Raw genomic sequence first — 22,864 nt, 5'->3', positions numbered from 1 at the left:
TAACTGTGGTACTGGAGAAGACTCTTGCTGCAGAGTCCCTTGGACAGCAAGGAGATCAAACCAGTCAATCTTAAAGGAAATCAACCCTGAATACTCTTTGGAAGGAGTGATGCTGAAGCTGAAACTCCAATACTTTGGCCACCTAATGTGAATAGCTGACTCATTGGAAAAGACTCTGATGCTGGGAAAGATTGAAGGTGAGAGGAGAAGGGGACGACAGAGGATGAGATGGCTGGATGGCATCATTGATGCAATGGACATGAACTTGAGCAAACTCTGGGATATGGTGAGGGACAGGGAGGCCTGTTGTGCTGCAGTCTGTGGGGTCATGAAGAGTTAGACACGACTTGGTGACTGAAAAACAACAACATATAAATTCACATACACAGGGGAATACTACTCAGCCATAAAAAAGAATGAAATAATGCCACTTACAGCAACATGGATGGATCTAGAGATTATCATACAAAGTAAGAAAGAGAAAGCCAAATACCATATGATATCACTTATATATGGAATCAAAAATATGACAAAAATGAACATACCTGCAAAAGAAAAACACTCAGGTACACAGAGAACAGACTTCTGGTTGCCAAGGGGGAGCAGGGTGAGGGAGGGAAGAATTGGAAGTTTGGAATTAGCAGACTCATTTTATATAGGATGGATAAACAACAAGATCCTATTGTATAGCACAGGGAATTACATTCAATGAAAGTGAAAGTGTTAGTCATTTAATCATGTCTGACTCTTTGCGACCCTATGGACTATAACCCACTAGGCTCCTCTGTCCATGGAATTCTCCAGGCAAAAATACCACAATGTGTTGCCATTCCCTTCTCCAGGGGATCTTCCCAACCCGTGGATCGAACCTGGGTATCCCACATTGCAGGCAGATTCTTTACTGTCTAAGCCACCAAGAAATATCCTAATGGAAAAGAATATGAAAAATAATAAATATATGTATTACTCAATCACTCTACTGTACAGAAAAAATTAAAACAACATTGTAAATCAACTATACTTCAATAAAATTAAAAAATAAAAGTAGATGTCAGTTGTTCTTACCACACATACACACAAAATGGTAACTATGTGACGGATGGATATACTAATTAGCCTTACTGTAACAATCATTTCACTATATGTATTTATATCAAAATAGCATCATGTTTTAAACATTAAATATATACAACTTTCGTTTAAAAGAAAAAAGGTGAGAAAAGCAAAATGGCACTCTCTCTGAGATTTTGCAAAGCAGCCTGGCTAAAGAAGGTGGCTGATTTTAAAGGTAGTACTACTGAACTAAAAAATTCAGGGAACTTTCCTAGGATTATAGCAAGTCTTGAAAATTCTGACTTTTCTCCACGGCTCCTTTCCCATTCCCTTTAATCATTTCTTCTTAAATGTCTGTTCTCACAAAGACAAGAATAAATAGAAGTTAACATTAAATAAAAGTATATAATAGTTCTAATTTAAGTATCAATATAAGGCAAATAAAATACTATATTTGCTATTTCTGCTAAAATGTAAAAGGATATGCATAGAAGTGACACTCTTCAGCATCGGTAGTCATTCCCTCACTGTGACAAAATCTTTCTAAGACACTGATAAAAATGTAAGAGATTTTGATCTTTATGGTAAACTACAAAGAATGCATATAAAAAAAACAGAAGGCTGACAAAATGTGCAAAGTCCACTCTGCCATAACACTGCTACCAATACCTAACATTTGTTGAGTTTGCAAGGCACTATAGTTTGCAAGGCACTATTCTAAGGTCTTTATATCTGTTTTCTCATTCATGTTTCACATTGTACAGATGAAGACCTAAAGGCAAAGAACAGTTAAATAAATAAATTTTCAACTAGTCTGAGTGAGAACTAACAGTTAATAGAAATGAACTTGTTTTGTAACTCTGCAAAGTGGTTTATGTATATTACCTAATTTACTCTCCATAAAAATATTTTGTAATTGGTATTATTGTCCCCATTTTTTTCAGATATGAAAACTGAGATTCAGAGATAAAAAGTGATAACTAGTATGACATTACTGAGATTCAAATAAAATCTACCTCTATATAACACACTACCAGACATTACAAATTGCAATAGATAAAGATATACCCTTTTAGGTCATGTCTTTCCCACATAACAAGGGTGATATTTATGATATTAACATAATAATATAATGAACTAATTTGAAAAGATACCTGTACCCCCATGTTTGTTGTAGCATTATTTACAATAGCCAAGACATGGAAACAACTTGTTGAAAGATGAATGGATAAACATGTGCCATACACACACATACACAGACATATATGCATATATATATATATATATATATATATGTATATGCAATGAAACGTTACTCAGCAATAAAAAGAAAGCACCCCTGCCATTTGTGACAACATGGATAAGCCTCCTCAAGGGCATTATGCTAAGTGAAATAAGTCATTCAGAGAAAGACAAATACCATATGATTTCAATTACATGTAAGATCTAAAATATAAAAAAACCTAATGGATATAGAGAAAAAACTGGTGGTTGCCAGAGGTGGGGATGAGGGTGAGGGAAATGTGTGAAGTGAGTCAAAAGGTACAAACTTCCAGTTATAAAATAAATAAGTCCTGGGGATGTAATATACAACATAGTAACTATAGGTAATAATACTGTACTGAATATCTGAAAATTGCTAAAAGAGTAAATACTAAAAGTTTTCATTGCAAGAAAAAAAATTGAAACTGTGTGGTGATGGGTGATAACTAAACTAATTGTGGGGATTTTCATAATTCAATATATACAAATATCAAATTATTATGCTATATACTAGAAACACACACAATACAGACAATTTTTTGAAAGTATATAAAGTTTATTAAATGTTAAAATAATAACAACAGCCAACCCTCCAGAGTGAATGACCACTTATTGATATTGTTATTCTGGTTTTGAAGTGAAATGTGACACTTTTAGTAATAAAAGCTTTAGAAAAAGAGAAGAAAGGGAAGGCAGAGCAGGAGTGAAAATTTATGCATGGACAAATGGTGGGGATGTTAGAATGCGGGCAGTTTGGCATCTAAAAATTTCTGGGTTGCAAATCAGGCAAAGAGGGTAGACTCTGGGTAAGAAAAAGAGAAACTCTGCCAGGTATTTCTCACCATCCAAATGCCACCCCTCTTTTGCCACACAGTCTCAAAACTGAGAGAAGCCCGGAGCCCCCTGTCCCATGATGATGCTCATCCCGAGCCAAGAGACATTAGTAGACACAATCTTAAATATAATTTAATGTATTCATGGCTACCTCCAAGAAATCTATCAACTGGCACACACTAATGAGGATCCTGAGAAGCCAGGGTAAGTAAGGCCCATGAACTATGGCACTTATAGATGAGAATCAAAGCTTTCAAAAGCACCTCTCTCCCAATGCAGTTTTCCCTGATGTCTATCCATCACACATGGTTTATCCAGGCATGGGTAATAATATGCCATCAGACTGCAAAGAGATCCAATCAATCCATCCTAAAGGAGATCAATCCTGGGTGTTCATTGGAAGGACTGATGTTGAAGCTGAAACTCCAATACTTTGGCCACCTCATGCGAAGAGTTGACTCATTGGAAAAGACCCTAATGCTGGGAAGGATTGAGGGCAGGAGGAGAAGGGGATGACAGAGAATGAGATGGCTGGATGGGATCACCGACTCGATGGACATGGGTTTGGGTAGACTCCAGGAGTTGGTGATGAACAGGGAGGCCTGGCGTGCTGCAATTCATGGGGTGGCAAAGAGTCGGACACGACTGAGCGACTAAACTGAACTGATTTATTTTTTTATCTTTCTATCACATATTTGTAGATACCTATTATGTGTAAGGTACTGTGTTGGGCTCTTGAAACACAAACACACACAATATAGTCCCTCCCTTAATGTTCAGTGAAGAAATCACACACATACACCTACACACAAAAACACACATATACACACACACGCATATATAAACAGAGTGAGAGACAAAGGCAGAGAGATCCAGAGAAAGAGACAGTGAGAGACATAGAGACAAAGGGACACAGAAACAAAATGGCACTACAAAACACAGTGCAGCTTGCTATGGGAACCTCTAGAAGGCAGACTTGCTATCTAACAAGACTGAGGGCTTCACCGTTCGCCTACCAATGGGCAGCAAACAGGACTTTCACACACACACAAAGCATGATCATGCATGACTGAGTACTGTAACTCACAATAACATAGAGTTGAGAAGTGACGTGATCAGAGCTGTGGATTACAAAAATTTAATTGGCAGTACAGGATAAATTATAGAGGTCAGGGTGGAGAGAAAGAAAATTAGAAGGCTATCGTAATAATTGAAAAGAGAAGTTAGGAGGGTGTGAGATGCTTCAGTAGCCAAAGGACTGGAAAGGAGGGGACAGATGAGAGAAGAGTGAATCAAAAGAAGCCGATGAATGTGAAAGGCTGTAAGAATGGTGGACTCCAGGATTCTTAGCTATTGAGCCAGCATGACTGGGAAAATGGTGAGATAAGAGAAGCTATTTTCATGAGCTCCATTTTGGGCCTGTAGAATTTTAGACACCAGAAAGCGATGCCAGATAGATGTATTTAGCAGGCAATTGTAAATTCAGTAACTCTTTTTGGGAGAAATATTGAATTTTCTGAGAACTATAGTCAGTCACTTATTCATTTACTGTACCCAAGGATATACCAGCATTCTACAAGCCACTAAAGAAATAAAGATGAATAATAACACAGCATTTTGCCTTCAAAAAGTTGGAGATGTGTGGGAGCTTGTCTTCAAGATGGCCATCATGAATTCCTTCCCTCCCTTATATGTGTATATCATTCCTTCATGTGTGTTCGAAGTCGCTTCAGTCGTGTCCAACTCTTTGCAATTCTATGGACTGTAGCCCTCCAGGCTCCTCTGTCCATGGGATTCTTCAGGCAAGAATACTAGAGTGGGTTGCCATGCCCTCCTCCAGGGGATCTTCCTGACCAAGGGACTGAAACTGCATGTCTTATGTCTCCTGCATTGGCAGGCAGGTTCTTTACCACTAGCGCCACCTGGGAAGCCCATCCACCATCCCGTTATGGAGAGGCAGAATCTTTTTCTCCCCTTTTCTTGAACGAAGGCTGGCTTAAAAACACGTTTTACTAATTCATTGTAGGAGAAATGATGTTCTAAGAGTTTTGAAGCTAGGTCACAGCAAGTCTTGCCACTTCTGCCTGGACCTCTGGGAACACTTGCTCTGGGGAAAGCCAGCTACCATATAAGAAGCCTGATCATTCTGAGACTGCCATGCTGTGAGAAGCCCGGGCCACACAGAGAAGTCCTGACTAAATGAAACACCAGTTGAAGAAAGAGGGAGCAGTCAAGGAGCACCAAGATATCAGAGGATATTTATGTCAAGAAATCATCTTGTACGTAGGTCCTCCAGCACCAACTGCCTAGACTTATGCCATGTAGGTCAGAGTTGAACCACCCAGCCACGCTCTTGCCAAATTCCTGACCCACAAATTCATAAAATATAACACAATTAGTACTACAACTTTTATTACCACTAGTATTAACAAGAAGCAGCAGAAGAAGAGAAGAAGAATGTTGTTGTTTCAAGCTACTTTAAACCATCAAGTTTTAGAGTATTTGTCATGAAGCAATAAATATCTAGAACAAGATGTGAGAATGAACTAAATGACACAGTATACTTGGAGAGGCAGGCATGCAGCAGTTGATAATGCTGTATGATAGATGTAATCTCTTAATTAGAGAGAGAATACAGAGAGAAGAAAAGATGACCCAAAAGTGACCTTTTTTAAAAAGACCAAAGAAACTTAAATTAGCAAGCTGTTCTAGATAACCGAGAATATATATTAGAAAGATATATTTTACTCACTTCATTTATTTACTTTCATGGTTTCCATTCAGTCTCACTTGTACAATTAAGGCAAGCAGTATTCAAAGAGAAATTACAAACTATCACAAGCAGTCATAGAGTAAAGTTGATTATGGCAATTTAGAGGTGTGAATGCCATTTATGAGTTACATTTTCAGTCAGTAACAATAGAGTGGGAAGACATATACAATTCATGGCAATTTGAAGACAAATTAGGTCTAAATGGTTTCAATTAACCTTATATAGATCTAACTATCATGGAAATCGGCCTCCCTGTCCATCACCAACTCCTGGAGTTTACCCAAATTCATGTCTATTGAGTCAGTGATGCCAACCAACCATCTCATCCTCTGTCATCCCCTTCTACTCCTGCCCTCAATCTTTCCCAGCATTAGGGTCTTTTCAAATGAGTCAGCTCTTCACATAAGGTGGCCAAGGTATTGGAGTTTCAGCTTCAACATCAGTCCTTCCAATGAACACCCAGGACTGATCTCCTTTAGGATGCACTGGTTGGATCTCCTTGCAGTCCAAGGGACTCTCAGGAGTCTTCTCCAACACCACTGTTCAAAAGCATCAATTCTTCAATGCTCAGCTTTCTTTACAGTCCAGCTCTCACATCCATACATGACTATTGGAAAAACCGTAGCCTTGACTAGATGGACCTTTGTTGGCAAAGTAACGTCTCTTCTTTTTAATATGCTATCTAGGTTGGTCATAACTTTCCTTCCAAAGAGTAAGCATTTTTTAATTTCATGGCTGCAATCACCATCTGCAGTGATTTTGGAGCCCGAAAAAATAAAGTCAGCCACTGTTTCCACTGTTTCCCCATCTATTTGCCATGAACCGATGGGACCGGATGCCATGATCTTAGTTTTCTGAATGTCGAACTTTAAGCCAACTTTTCACTCTCCTCTTTCACTTTCCTCAAGAGGCTCTTTAGTTCTTCTTCGCTTTCTGCCATAAGGGTGGTGTCATCCGCATATCTGAGGTTATTGATATTTCTCACAACAATCTTGATTCCAGCTTGTGCTTCTTCCAGCCCAGCGTTTCTCAAGATGTACTCTACATATAAGTTAAATAAGCAGGTTGCAATATACAGCCTGGATGTACTCCTTTTCCTATTTGGAACCAATCTGTTGCTCCATGTTCAGTTCTAACTGTTGCTTCCTGACCTGCATACAGGTTTCTCAAGAGGCAGGTCAGGTGGTCTGGTTTTCCCATCTCTTTCAGAATTTTCCACAGTTTATTGTGATCCACACAGTCAAAGGCTTTGGCTTAGTCAATAAAGCAGAAATAGATGTTTTTTTGGAACTCTTTTGCTTTTTCGATGATTCAGCAAATGTTGGCAATTTGATCTCTGGTTCCTATGTCTTTTCTAAAACCAGCTTGAACATCTGGAAGTTCACGGTTCACGTATTGCTGAAGCCTGGCTTGGAGAATTTTGAGTATTACTTCACCAGCATGTGAGATGAGTGCAATTGTGCCTGGCGTGCTGCGGTTCACGGGGTCGCAAAGAGTCGGACACAACTGAACGACTGAACTGAACTGAACTGATCATGGAAGTCGTATTTATTTTCCTGGAAATGTGCTTGTGAATAGGTCAGTTCTACTATATAAAACACAATAATATAATTGCTAAGATGATACACAAAGTATGGTCAATAAACAGTAAGTTAATACTGTATATAAAGAAAGGAACAAGAATATCTTAGCTTCTATGTTCCCATATGTTGCCATCTGAGTCTTAAGTTGAGATAAATCGAGTATGGCTTTATTATTTTCCACAAGCCCATTATTGGTTCATTCCTAAAAGAACAATGCAGTACAGTGTTTATGAGTATTTTTAAATGCCATTCAACCCGAAACGTTTTTGATGATGATTTACTTTAATAGATCAGGTCACATTTTGAAGAACACAGGAGTCTAAAAAGAAAGGGCTTCTGATAACACAAACTTTATTTACAAGGAGCAAAGAAATGAATGCTTAAAGGCTACCCACAACTTTTTCTGGACAATTTCCTATGTTAATAAGTATCATCTTTACAACATTTGAAACATTTGAAACAAAGGTACCATACTATTTTTCTTTTAAAGAGAGGAGTCCTGTCCGAGAATATCCAGTGGTTGGTTGGGAAAAGGCTTCGGCCTCTTCTGGATACTGAGGATGCAGAGTAAAATGCCTACTGATGTATTATTTCAGCTCATTCCTACTGATAACGATCAGGTCAGTCAACCTTTAATTTTGGATTCTATTATTTACAAGGCCAAGAGGTCTGAAGTGAGTGGTAATGTTATTAAGCCTGGACCATCAAAATACATGTCTACATGTCTTACTTAAAATTTCTCTCACCTCTGTTTATTAGTCTGTAATCTAACTGGTTCAGGGACTCTTTTTGGTTGATACGGGGGTTCTATTTTGTGTATCTGCCAATGCTTCTTTAAAGATCTTAATCATTTCTATCTCTCTAGTCCCCTTCTCCTTTTGAATCCAGAAACCCCTGGGATGTGCCTGTCAGAAATCTGAATCAAAGAAATTTAAGCCATATCAATAAAGCCATACTGCATTTAGTTGAAGAAAATTTAAGGGCACCTGTTTCAAAGGACAACTTGGGCTACTATACTATGAAGCCATTTCCACTTCAGAGGCACTAAGAATGTGTAATGGCTCTACTGCTAATCTGTGATAAACCTATCTATCTTAGCCATCCTGTGAATTCAGGGCCCTTAATCACCACAGCATCTAGGACCTTCAGTAAGAAAATATCAAAGGAAGGAAGTAAAGGGAATCTAATAGGACTGATTGATGGAAACACTAGCATATACAGGAGAAGATGTAATAAGGGAGAAGGCAAGAGAGAGAAGATGAGAAAAGAGTATTTCAAAGAAAAGTGTTGATGGAATTAAGCAAAAGAACATTTAGAAAGAGAAGAGCCTGAAATATGTATGTTTAGAATGTTATAAAACCCCAAATGCCAAATTCCAAGCTGCACATTTTCTATACCAATCATCCATATTCATGTTCATAAAGTTATGAATTGCTTTTACTTACATAAGAAACATTCAATTGGGGGTGGCATCCTGAGGCATTTAATGTCAGTGTATAGTTATACTGTGATGCATACGTGAAATGACATGAGGTTAAGCAAAACAAGCATTATCATTTAGTATTTTCATTCAATATAAGAAAACAAAAGGGTTTTCCCCCTACTTTTTCCATTTTCCTTAATCCTTTCCAAAAAGGGACACTATGCTCCATAAATATTTTAGGATTTTGTTTGATGATCATTTTCTTTGTTCCATAGATTTAAAAAAAAAATTAAATATTTCTCTTTCAATGAATCTTTCTAAATTATGGAATAAGCACCTGAATGTTAAGTGTAAGAAATGAATTTCAATAATAAACATATAGAAGTGTTCCCTAGGATACAGAAGAGTATTACAATAAAAAGGATGCTTATAATAAAACCTAAATTGTCCTCAGAAACTGTCTCTTAAATCACATTTTTCATGAAATATTTTACATGAGCACATTTCTTAAATGAATAAATAGTACAAAGAAAAGAGATAATTATGTTTCCCATATCTGCAAATAAAATTAAAGAGGTGCAACATAGAATACATTCTGGATGGGGAGAGAGAAATTGTTGATTCTGGTCCTAATTCTGTCACAAATCAGCTTCTCTGGACCTCATTTTCCTCTAATTAAGTTACTTTAAAGGTGCTTCCCAGCACCAACGTGCTGTAATGAACACATTACAAATTTTACAAATAGATTGGCACACAAGCACATGATTAAAGTTGGATCCTGCCATTTGGTCATATTTACCTCATGAACTTATTAGGGTGAGAACTAGGAATTCTAGGGCATCCTAACTTACCCAGTAAGTGTAATTCGTCTAAGAAGTAGTGATAAGGAGACAGCCAGAGGTGGTCAATTTTGCTTTTGTTAGATTTCCTCACTCTAATTTTAAAAGTGCTCATCACATTAGAGTAAATGTGTAAGGGATTTTCCAAAATTAGTAGAATCTCTCTTCAATCAAAAATATTAGCAAGAGATCCAAGCGTGAGCAAAAACACCCCATTTTAGCTCCCCCCCAATGAATTGTTTCCCATATGAAACAGAGTGGTACAACAGTACTGATTAACTAGATCAAATTCGACTAAATAAAGTAGTCAAACATCCACATTATCTGGTGCAAATTATTCTGCATACAGCACTGCAGATGCATATCCAGAGCTGGTGTTTGTAATTTTGAATGAGAAATACAAAGGAAACAATACTATGGTTTCATTAAGTGAGGTGAAATACAGATAACATTCTTGGGACATCAGCTGCCTTTTATAATTAATGATCATGCACAGCATTAAAGAGTAGTTTTATTTGTCTATAAGTTTACTGAGAAAGTCATGTCTAGATGACACAAATTAAATATGTCCAGCTGCTAAAACCCATTAGAGATAATTGGTGACTCTCTAACTTAATGAACAAATTATCTCTGATGACCTAAATCTACCCTGGAAAAAGTATTATTATTATATTTTCAACCTTTTGCAAAATATTTGATGATGCTATGCAATCCCAGAATAACTTTTCCCTTGTCATCTGTGTTTGCTCACATGGCAAAGACCCATGCAGGAATTTCAGCTAGTTTTACTTCATTTCAGATAAACATTTCCAGGTAAGAAGGATGACGTTTTTACTCTATTTCCCTTAAACAATGGGAAAATTCAAAATACTGCAGACCTCATGCTCTCTCCCTGCTCTCAGTGAAATAACCCTGCATTATACCCACTCCCCAAGATTGATGTCTCACTGTTGAGAGCTAAGGTACTTCCTTTCAGGCAAACTTAGTTGAATAACATCTGGGTCTGAATTCCAACTCTGTCATTGACTAGCTATGCAAACATGGGCAAGTCATGTGCTCTCTCTGAGCTTCTGTAGCAGATTTGTAATTTGGAGACAACATTGATAACAATAACACAGGTTCTCCCATCCCCTACTCTGAAATGGCGTAAAGCAAAGAAGCAATGATCTTATCACATCTTGCTAACAGATGCACAAAATAAATCAAGATAAAGCACAAACGCTCACACAGTTCAAAGCTATGGTGACTTGATATTGAGAGGCCAAGTGTAGCTGTCTGGGAAGGAGCTTGGCAGTGCCACTTCTCTTGCTCAGGGTGTGTGCTGCCTTTAGCTTGCTAGAAAACAAATACTGAGCACTAGTTTTGCATTTCACTTTTTTCCCATAAAAGTGAAAATCTTGTTTGGATTTCTTTTCATTAGAGAAAACTGGTATTAACTGGTAGCTTTTAAGTAAAGTGAAATTACTTAAAGCAAACTTTCAAAAAGTAGGGGTACCTGCAATACCTTGCTGGCATATTTTGATAATTACATATTCTAATACTGTAAACTTCCTGCCACAGAATAGGAACTAAATTCAGAGTAGCTGTTGCCTGGAATGTCATCCAAATTATATTTCTTTTCCTACTTAACAAAGATGCCTTTGCAAACAGATTATTCATTTCTCACTCCCTCATATTTTTACTTATTAGGGATGTGGTCAGATCAAATGCTATTTTTTTCTCAGTAAAGTCATACAAAATATTGGTTATTTGCTAAGACATTAAATGTGTACTATTGCAATCAGTGGAACAAATGTTTAGATACCACTGAAGACTTTTAGGTTGTGCACATAATATTTTACTTTTACATGTTTTTTTTTTTTTCAAATAAACTCTATCTTCCTAATCTGGCCAATAAAAAATTCAATAAATCTTTGTTTTCTCTTTTATTTTCATGCTGAATATAATACAATTTTGCTAGACAAATGCCTTCTAGCACAACTATCTGGAATAGACAACCTACCCAATGGAGATAAATGGAAAGATTAGCTTTCTATATGAAATGAGAGAAACCGTGATTGTTCTTTTATCCCTTCCAATTCTTTCTGAAACTTCCATATGTATATGTATGATAGCTGGCATGCACACTAACAGTTGTAAATATTTGCATTCTCAAACTTCATTCCACAGTTTTTATAATTTTCACAAACCCCCACATTTTAATATTATAGAATTCCTGTGAGAATAGCTTCATCTTAACTCTGCATACATGCAGTTGGAATAATGTGCTATCTACTGAGACCAATATCTGTGGTGAAATTTTCATATAAACTGTTCTCAATGTTGCTGAGGAAATATATATGATACACTATTTTATCATAAATTTGCTATTGTTCATGATGAAATTTCTTAGTGTTTCTCTATTACTATTAGAAAAGTTAAAGCCAAGGCATTAAGTAATCATACAGGGAATGTGATAAAGTTGTTTTATTTATTATAATGAATGATTCGAAAGATGATCCATGAACTAACTTTTAAACATAATTTTTCTCTTATACCTAAATGGGCATTTATCAAATGCTTATTAAGATGGCTTGAAAACAAGAAAAATGATGAATCCTTCATCAAGAAGGATTGCATTTTTTTCTTCTTTTAACAAAGTAACATTCATCATTTCACCTTTCCTCTACTCCACTCCTGATTCCTGTTCAATTGATGGCTTTAGATTTGGATTTTTGCTTAGTCATCCCATTTATCAAGCAAGATGAATGAAATCAATACTCCTACAGGGAAAATGAGTTCACTAATATTTACATTTATTTTCTTTCTTTATTTTCAGTCTCAAATCTGTTACCATTCCACGTAACTCTCAAGTGACTCTTCAATGCTCTCTGGTTAACAATGAATCAACAGAATTTTTAGCCATTCTTTTTTTTACACAATTGAAATCTCTTACTAATAGCAATGCTGTAGAACAAAGAGAAAACCCCATAAAAAGAGCTTTGAAGAGAAGTGATAGGAACCATATTAGTGGCTTATGAAAAACAAATTAGAACAGACAGACTAGAGTTTTAACAAATGATTGCATTCAGTGAATATGTAATTGAACTTTTAAAGGTGACGCCACTCTTTCCTTTAATACAGTCTTATTGTGGCAATTTATTTCCTGACATTACAATTGGCTTTTGTGGCTGCAAACTGATAGATCTTTATAAGGTTGTTTCCATTGACATTTTTTTCAAATTAAAATATAAATATCTTTGCATGATTTTTGGGTTTAGCTTGTTCTCTTAATAGAAACAGTTGCATCCAATTTGAAAACGTTTCTTATACACTGAAAACTTGAAAATGGCTTTGATACTTAGAGGAAAAAATAGTACATTTGGTTCTTAATTGAACTCCATATCTCTAAGATTATAATTGCTGGCATTAAAAATCTTTTACAGGGAATAAAATAAATATACATTATTAATTCACATTCAACTAAATATAAATGAACACAGTGATTTTTATGTTGCTTCAATAACTTTCTGAAATTTAAATTCCAAATTATTCTATTCATTTTGTCTTAAAAGACTTTAATCAATGTCTTTTATTACTCATTTGTATTAGTTAGGATATCATGGAAATGACCCTGATCATTCCCTCTGAATATGTTTCTTTTTTCTTAAATGTACTCAATAATGAGGTAAAAATGCTCCACAAAACAAAATGGGTCAGTCATGATTCTTAGAAGGATAAGTATTACTTAGAGAGTGAATACTGATGGAATAACAAACCAAATGATTGTCTTAAACACCAAACTAACATTTGGATGGTCACTGGCCAAGCACAAGCCCATCCCTCCTTCTTGACCCACATATTCACACTGACAGTATGAATATGTTTTTCTGTTAGTTTGGGGATGGGAGAAGTGTAACATTTTCTTCGGTCCCCTAGAATTTTTATTCTAAAATAATTATTAACCAAATGAAAGTTCTCATTTAGGTGGCAGTATGGTTCTGCAGAGGTCAAATTGACAACAGCTGTTGGGTCATAGAAAAAAGCAAGAGAATTTGAGAAAAACATCTACTTCTGCTTCATTGACTATGATAAAGTCTTTGTGTGGCTCACAAAAACTGCAGAAAGTTCTTAAAAGAGATGGGAATATCAGACCACCTTACGGGCCACCTGAGAAACCTGTGTGCAGGTCAAGAAGCAACAGTTAGAACCGAACATGGAACAATGAACTGGCTCAAAATGGAAAGGAGTTTGTCAAGGCTGTATCTTGTCACCCTGCTTATTTAACTTATATGCACAGTACATCATGTGAAATGCCAGGCTGAATGAAGCCCAAGCTCGAATCAAGACTGCCAAAAGAAATATCAATAACCTCAGATATGCAGATGACACCACCCTCATGGCAGAAAGCGAAGAGGAACTAAAGAGCCTCTTGATGAAGGTGAAAGAGGAGAGTGAAAAAGCTGGCTTAAAACTCAACATTCAAAAAAGTAAGATCATGGCATCTGGTGCAATCACTTCATGGCAAACAGATGGGGAAACAATAGAAATAGTGACAGATTTTATTTTCTTGGGCTCCAAAATCACTGTGAATGGTGACTGCAGCCATGAAATTAAAAGATTCTTGCTCCTTGGAAGAAACGCTATGACAAACCTAGTCAGCATATTAAAAGCAGAGATATCACTTTGCTGACAAAAGTCTGTATAGTCAAAGCTATGCTTTTTCCAGCAGTCATGTAAGGATGTGAGAGTTGGACCATAAAGAAGGCTGAGCACTGAAGAGTTGATGCTTTCAAATTGTGGTGCTGGAGAGTCCCTTGGACAGCAAGGAGATCAAATTAATCCTAAAGGAAATCAACCCTGAGTATTCATTGTAAGGACTGATGGTGAAGCTGCAGCTCCAATACTTTGGCCACGTGATGGGAAAAGCCAACTCACTGGAAAAGACCCTGATGCTGGGAAAGATTGAAGGCAGGAGGAGAAGGGGGCAACAGAGGATGAGATGGTTGAATGGCATCACCGACTTAATGGACGTGAGTTTGGGCAAACTCTGAGAGATAGTGAAGGACAGGGAAGCCTGGTGTGCTGCAGTCCATGGGGTTGTAAAGAGTTGGACATGACTGAGAGACTGAACAACAACAACAAATGGTTCTGCAACCCACCCACGCCTCTGCCACCACATCTGCTAAATAATCATATATTGTCAATAGCTTTAGTTTATGATGGTATAAAAGTTGCATTTTAAGCCTAAACATGCAATTCTTGGAAATGTATGTGTAACCAAAACTTCCTCAGGATTTTCCAGTTCGCACTGTATTAAAGAGTCGTAATAACATTAATGCTCAAATCTTACCTGCTTTTTACATTCACCAAACCACAATTAGATCTCAAGCTCCCATCAAATTCACCCATTTCTGGAAATTCCTAAGAGCCCCCCATCCCTACTCCAACCGCAGAGAAAATCTTTTCTCATGGTGATTTAAGGATTTTTTTTTTTTGTCCCTGTGCACTACTGGTCAAATCCACTTGAGAGTGGTCTCACCACTGCAGTGCTGCCTCCCTGTGCTTCTTAAAGCAGCACAACATTTTGAAGTGCAGAAATAGCACTGTTCCATATTCAGGTTTCAGGACTCTGGTGTCTGACTGAGCCATGGTGTGTTCCAAGCAAAAATGGAGAAATTGCCTTTCCCCCACTCTGTGGCATTCTCAAGCTGGTGTTTACCTAGTTCACTGAGATCCCCTCATGGAAAAGGTTGCCTCTGATTCTGCCCTCAGCTCCATCAGAAGGACTCCAAACTATCCCCTCCATATTCCAAAGGAACCTCAAGTCAAATTAAAGCCCTTTTCCTTCAGCTAAAAAAAGGGGTTAACAAAACTTCACAGATTGAAAGGAAGCCAACATAATCATACTTGTCGTTCCAATTAGACTTGGTAAGAACTACTGGGCTTCCCAGGTGGTGCTAGTAGTAAAGAATCCACCTGCCAATGCAGTGGACATAGGAGACGTGGGTTCGATTCCTGGGTTGGGATGATCCCCTGGGGTAGGAAATGGCTACCCACTCCAGTATTCTTGCCTGGAGAGTTCCATAGGCAGAGGAGCCTGGTGGGCTATAGTCCATAGGGTCGCAAAGAGTCAGACATGACTGAAGCGACATAGCACAGCACTCACAAACTACCCTCTGTGTGTGTGTGTGTTCTCAGTCATGTCCGACTCTTTGCGACCCCATGGATGGTAGCCTGCCAGGATCCTTTGTTCATGGGATTATCCAGGCAAGAATACTGGAGTGGATTGCCATTTCCTCCTCCAAGGGATCTTCCCGACCCAGGGATTGAACCCATATCTCCTTTGTTTCCAGCATTTCCAGGTAGATTCATTACCATACAGGGCACTATATCTCATCTGTAATTCCAAAATATAAAATGCTCTGAAAAGAGAGTTTCTCCAAATTTGGTGCCCAACTTATTCAGTTCATCAAAATTGAACTTATACTGACTGAGGTTTATATTTCATAAACTTTATGTTTCCCATATACTGTAAATATTTGGATGAGGTGCTGATTCAGACTCACTTGAGCTGTTACCCCAAATCAGTATACTCCATATCACTTTTCTAAAATAAACTTCTGAATTCCAAAATACATCTACCCCCATGAGATTGCATACCTGTGCACATATGTATTTATACGTACACTATTTATTGCAAGGAAGTATAACACATGAAAACAGAAACAAAATTGCTGAATGAGTGATGAGAATCTCTAATGTTTATTTATTCGTTCAAAAAACTTATTAAATCTCATGATGTGGTATCTGATTATAACACATTACAGACTTCCAAGTGCCATATCTATACACATTTACTGATCATTATCATTGTTGATTCTTTATTGTTGTTATAACTGATTGTCAAACAACAGGTTAATCACCAACTAATATATCAAAATGAGTATTATTATAAATACTAGATATTTAGTTGATTGAAATGACTAGTTTTTTTGAGTTCCTAGGCCCAATTCCAACATGTGTATGGAGCCTTGCCCACACCAACAAGCAATTCTTGGACACTGAATTCAAGATATCTGAGAATTCAAGTCAATTCTGGAACTATCTACCCAGAAATAGACTCAGATTCCACAGGTAAAGGGCTTAGTCCCATAAGATTGCCCTCCACCTCAAACACCAATTGTAAGCCCAGGTATTACCTGACCTACCAGCAACAAATTGGAGCTTCCAATGACTTCCTCAAACTCAGGATGCCAATCATGATTCCAGGTTGATAACTAACTTCTTCCATGCCCACCTCCAGGGGAATCTTCCTGACACAGGGATCAAATCCAGGTCTCCTGCATCTCCTGCATTGCAGGCAGATTCTTTACTGCTGAGCCACGGGGGAAACCCTGGAAACTCTATTACTCACAAGATTACCAATTTATTACAAAGGATATTAAAGGATACAAATCAACAGCCAGATAAAGAGATACATAGGGTGAAGTCCCAAACAAAGCATCTTCTGTCCTAGTGCAGTTTTGGGTCCAGCACAATGACACATGAAAGCATTCTGGTTCCCTGATCTAGAAGCTTTCCAAATCCCCTGCTTTGGGAGTTTTATGAGGGATTCACTATATAGGTATAGTTGATGAACTCATTGGCCATTGCTGATTGATTCAACCTGCAGCTACTTGCCCCTCTCTGGAAATCAGGGGGTGGGACTGAAAGTTTCAACTCTTTATTCATGATTGGTTACCCTGGCAACCAGCTGTCATCCTTAGTTGCTTTCCAAAAGTTATCTTCATAAACACAAACCCAGTTGTGGTGGAAAGGGACTTGTAAAAATAACATGATACCCATTTCAGCTTTATGGCTCTGAAGTGATTTCAAGAACTGAGAACAAGATACCAAATATTATAGCAAGAGATGCTCCCTTTGGTCTTATTGCTCAGGAAATTCTAAGGGTTTTGGGAGCTGTAAGCCTGGAAATGAAAAGGACGACTTTTTTGGGTGTTAGTTCTAAAAGGTCTTGTAGGTCTTCATAGAACCATTCAACTTCAGCTTCTTCAGCATTACTGGTTGCGGCATAGGCTTGGATTACCATGATATTGAATGGTTTGCCTTGAAAATGAACAGAGATCATTCTGTTATTTTTGAGATTGCATCCAAGTACTGCATTTCAGAATCTTTTGTTGACTATGATGGCTACTCCATTCTAAGGGATTCCTGCCCACAGTAGTAGATATAATAGTCATCTGAGTTAAATTCACCCATTCCAGTACATCTTATTTTGATGATTCCTAGAATGTTGACGTTCACTCTTGCCTTCTCCTGTTGGACCACTTACAATTTGCCTTGATTCATGGACCTAACATTACAGGCTCCTAGGCAATATTGCTCTTTACAGCATCGGGCCTTGCTTCTATCACCAGTCACATCCACAACTAGCTATTGCTTTTGCATTGACTCCATCCCTTCATTCTTTCTGGAGTTATTTCTCCACTGATCACCAGTAGCATACTGGGCACCTACCGACCTGGAGAGATCCACTTTCAGCATCCTATCATTTTGCCTTTTCATACTGTTCATGGGGTTCTCAAGAAACACCTGGAGTAACAGGCAAATTTGGCCTTGGAATACAGAATGAAGCAGGGCAAAGGCTAATAGTCTTGCCAACAAAACACACTGGTCATAGCAAACACCCTCTTCCAATAACACAAGAGAAGACTCTACACATGGACATCACCAGATGGACAACACTGAAATCAAAATTATTATATTCTTTGCAGCCAAAGATGGAGAAGCTCTATACAGTCAGGAAAACAAGACTGGGAGCTGACTGTGGCTCAGATCATGAACTCCTTATTGACAAATTCAGACTTAAATTGAAGAAAGTAGGGAAAACCACTAGACCATTCAGGTTTGACCTAAATTAAAACCATTACAATTATACAGTGGAAGTGAGAAATAGATTTAAGTGATTAGATCTGATAGACAGAGTGCCTGAAGACCTATGGACGGAGGATCGTGACATTGTACAGGAGACAGGGATCAAGACCATCCCCATGGAAAAGAAATGCAAAAAAGCAAAACGGCTGTCTGAGGAGGCCATACAAATAGCTGGGAAAAGAAGAGAAGCGAAAAGCAAAGGAGAAAAGGGAAGATATTCCCATTTGAATGCAGAGTTCAAAAGAATAGCAAGGAGAGATAAGAAAGCCTTCCTCAGTGATCAATGCAAAGAAATAGAGGAAAACAAAAAATGGGAAAGACTCGAGATCGCTTCAAGAAAATTAGAGATACCACGGGAACATTTCATGCAACGATGGGCTCGAAAAAGGACAGAAATGATATGGACCTAACAGAAGCAGAAGATATTAAGAAGAGGTGGAAAGAATACACAGAAGAACTGTACAGAAATCTTCACAACCCAGATAATCACGATGTGAACACTCACCTAGAGCCAGACATCCTGGAATGTGAAGTCAAGTGGGCCTTAGAAAGCACCACTACGAACAAAGCTAGGGGAGGTGATGGAATTCCAGTTCAGCTATTTCAAATCCTGAAAGATGATCCTGTGAAAATACTGCACTCAATATGTCAGCAAATTTGGAAAACTCAGCAGTGGCCACAAGACTGGATAAAGGTCAGTTTTCATTCCAATCCCAAAGAAAGGCAATGCCAAAGAATGCTCAAACTGCCGCACAATTGCACTCATCTCACACGCTAGTAAAGTAATGCTCAAAATTCTCCAAGCCAGGCTTTAGCAATACGTGAACCATGAACTGCCAGATGTTCAAGCTGGTTTTAGAAAAGGCAGAGGAATCAGAGATCAAATTGCCAACATCCGTTGGATCATCGAAAAAGCAAGGGAGTTCCAGAAAAAAACATGTATTTCTGCTTTATTGACTATGCCAAAGCCTTTGACTGTGTGGATCACAATAAACTGTGGAAATTTCTGAAAGAGATGGAAATACCAGACCACCTGACCTGCCTCTTGAGAAACCTGTATTCAGGTCAGGAAGCAACAGTTAGAACTGGCCATGGAACAACAGACAGGTTCCAAAGAGGAAAAGGAGAACATCCAGGCTGTATATTGTCACCCGTCACCCTGCTTATTTAACTTATATGCAGAGTACATCATGAGAAACGCTGGGCTGGAAGAAGCACAAGCTGGAATCAAGATTGCCAGGAGAAATATCAGTAACCTCAGATATGCAGATGACACCACCCTTATGGCAGAAAATGAAGAACTAAAAAGCCTCTTGATGAAAGTGAGAGAGGAGAGTGAAAAAGTTGGCTTAAAGTTCAACATTCAGAAAACTAAGATTATGGCATCGAGTCCCATCACTTCATGGCAAATAGATGGGGAAACAGTGAAAACAGTGGCTGACTTTATTTTTGGGGGCTCCAAAATCACCGCAGATGGTGATTGCAGCCATGAAATTAAAAGACGCTTACTTCTTGGAAGGAAAGTTATGACCAACCTAGATAGCATATTAAAAAGCAGAAACATTACTTTGCCAACAAATGTCCATCTAGTCAAGGCTATTGTTTTTCCAGTAGCCATGTGAAAGTTGGAGTGTGAAGAAAGCTGAGTGCCAAAGAATTGATGCTTTTGAACTGTGGTGTTGGAGAAGGCTCTTGAGAATCCCTTGGACTGCAAGGAGATCCAACCAGTCCATCCTAAAGAAGATCAGTCCTGGGTGTTCATTGGAAGGACTGATGTTGAAGCTGAAACTCCAATACCTTGGCCACCTTATGTGAAGAGCTGACTCATTTGAAAAGACCCTGAAGCTGGGAAGGATTGGGGGCAGGAGGAGAAGGAGACGACAAAAGATGAGATGGCTGGATGGCATCACTGACTCGATGGACATGAGTTTGGGTAATCTCCGGGAGTTGGTGATGGACAGGGAGGCCTGGCATGCTGAGATTCATGGGGTCGCAAAGAGTCGGACATGACTGAGTGAACGAACTGAACTGAACTGAAGCCTAGAAATATGAATGAAGACCAAATATGAGAGAAATATATTTTTATCATCTGAATGATCAAATATATGTACATATTTTCCCCTTGAAATCATAATATTTCAACCTGTAATAAATATATAAATAAAATGTCAACTCACACAGAGAAAATCCTTCTTAAAGCAGCCTTTGATTCACTCCAATGTTTTTGAAAATCACTTAAAGGACATTTTTAATTGCCCTATATTTGGTCACCTTATTGGCTTGATCTTATATATTAATATTTGTTACATAATTTTAAGTTCTTTATAATCCTGTGCTAAAATTATTTCAAATATTATTTTTTAACTAAAATTAGGGGTTTTAATCATTGAAATGATCTAGGGAGTCCATCTTACAAGTCACCTAGGAAATATATCATTCAAGTCCCTAGTGAGTTCATATTATTTTTCAGGATTGGGTAACTGTAAGTGCTCTCTGTTTTACCTTAATTCTTAGGCATATATGCATCCCAGAGCATATCCTGGGGAATAGTTAAGAAAATTATTGTGAAGGATACACTGTCTTCTAAATGACTAGAACAGCCCTTATATAAACCAAATCTAAAAATTATCATACCAAGTGAAGTAAGTCAGACAGAGAAGGACAAATATCATATGATGTCTCACATGTGGGATCTTACAAAATGATAAAAATGAACTTATTTACAAAATAGAAAAAGAATCAGACATAGAAAGCAAACTTATTATTAACAAAGGGGAAAGACAGGGGAGGGATGAATTAGGAGCTTGCGATTAAGAGATGCACATTACTAAATATAAAACAGATAAACAGTAAGAACCTACCATATAGCACAGGGAACTATATTATCTTGTAATAACCTATAATGGAAAAGAAACTGAAAAAATAGATATATATGTATAATTGAGTCACTTTGCTATACACCTGAATCTATCACAACACTGTAAATCAGCTATACTTCAATTTAAAAAAAAGGAAAAACCAATACCAGTGCAGCTTACATCTGTTCTTTGTTTGTGTGTGTGTGCGTGTACCTTCTCTCACATTTATATAACATTGCTTAACTTGTCAATATTCTCTCATCTTTTTCTTTAGCTTGAAATCATAAAAATCATATGAAGTAATGAAAGCAGAGATGTGTTCTCCATTTTACAAAGAAAAAAATTAAAGTCAAGATAGAGCACTTTGTATAAGAACAGAAAAGCATTCTGTTGCAGAGTAGATGGGCACAAGAACACCGTTCTACATAACCCTCCTTGTCTTTGTCATCCAGTGGTATACCTAAATCAGGCTACAGCATAAATATGTTTGTAAATTACTTTCCTGCTCTTAAAATAATAACTTCCTTTAACCTTAACATTTGTGCCAAAGGATGACACTATTCAGTACTGCAGGCATTATCTCTTAATTAACCACCATTTATATTTCTGCACCATTTTATGTACTGTATTTTATTACATCATTAGACTTTTTAACAAATTTATTTATTTTAGTTGGAGGCTAATTATTTTACAATATTGTAGTGGTTTTTGCCATACATTGATTTCAATCAGCCATGGGTGTACATGTGTTCCCCATTCTGAACCCCCCTCCCATCTCCCTCTTCATCCCATCCCTCTGGGTCATCCCAGTGCACCAGCCCTGAGCACCCTGTCTCATGCATCGAACCTGGACTGGCGATCTATTTCACATATGATAATACACATGTTTCAGTGCTATTCTCTCAGACTTTATTTTTATGTTCACAATTGCTGATAAGTGCTGAACTTTTTTAACGTGAAAGAATTTAGTCATTAAAAATGGATAAAATCTTGAAGGCAGAATGTTAAGTAGTTACTTCATTTGCAGTTTTTAGATAGATAACAAGGATCCAGTTAGAATGTATATTACCTCTTGTAATTTGGAAATAGATCCTGTGATAGAGAATACCTGCTAGGGTGTAAGTAACGAACTGGGAGTCATGCTGGTGAACAGTCCCAAATTAGAAAAGAACAGCATATTCATTTTTCATTCTTTATAGAACTTGAGGATAACGTTTAAAAAGTTTTATGAAACAGGTGATTTATAAGGAAAAAAACTGCTCATAAATGTAACAGAATTATTAGCATTCTGTGAGGGAAACTCAGTCTTATGAAGACAGACG

Source organism: Giraffa tippelskirchi, chromosome X (assembly GCF_054371585.1).
Source record: "Giraffa tippelskirchi isolate mGirTip1 chromosome X, T2T-mGirTip1v1.2.pri, whole genome shotgun sequence".
In the NCBI taxonomy this organism is placed as follows: domain Eukaryota; kingdom Metazoa; phylum Chordata; class Mammalia; order Artiodactyla; family Giraffidae; genus Giraffa; species Giraffa tippelskirchi.
Note: the sequence above shows the minus strand (reverse complement) of the source record.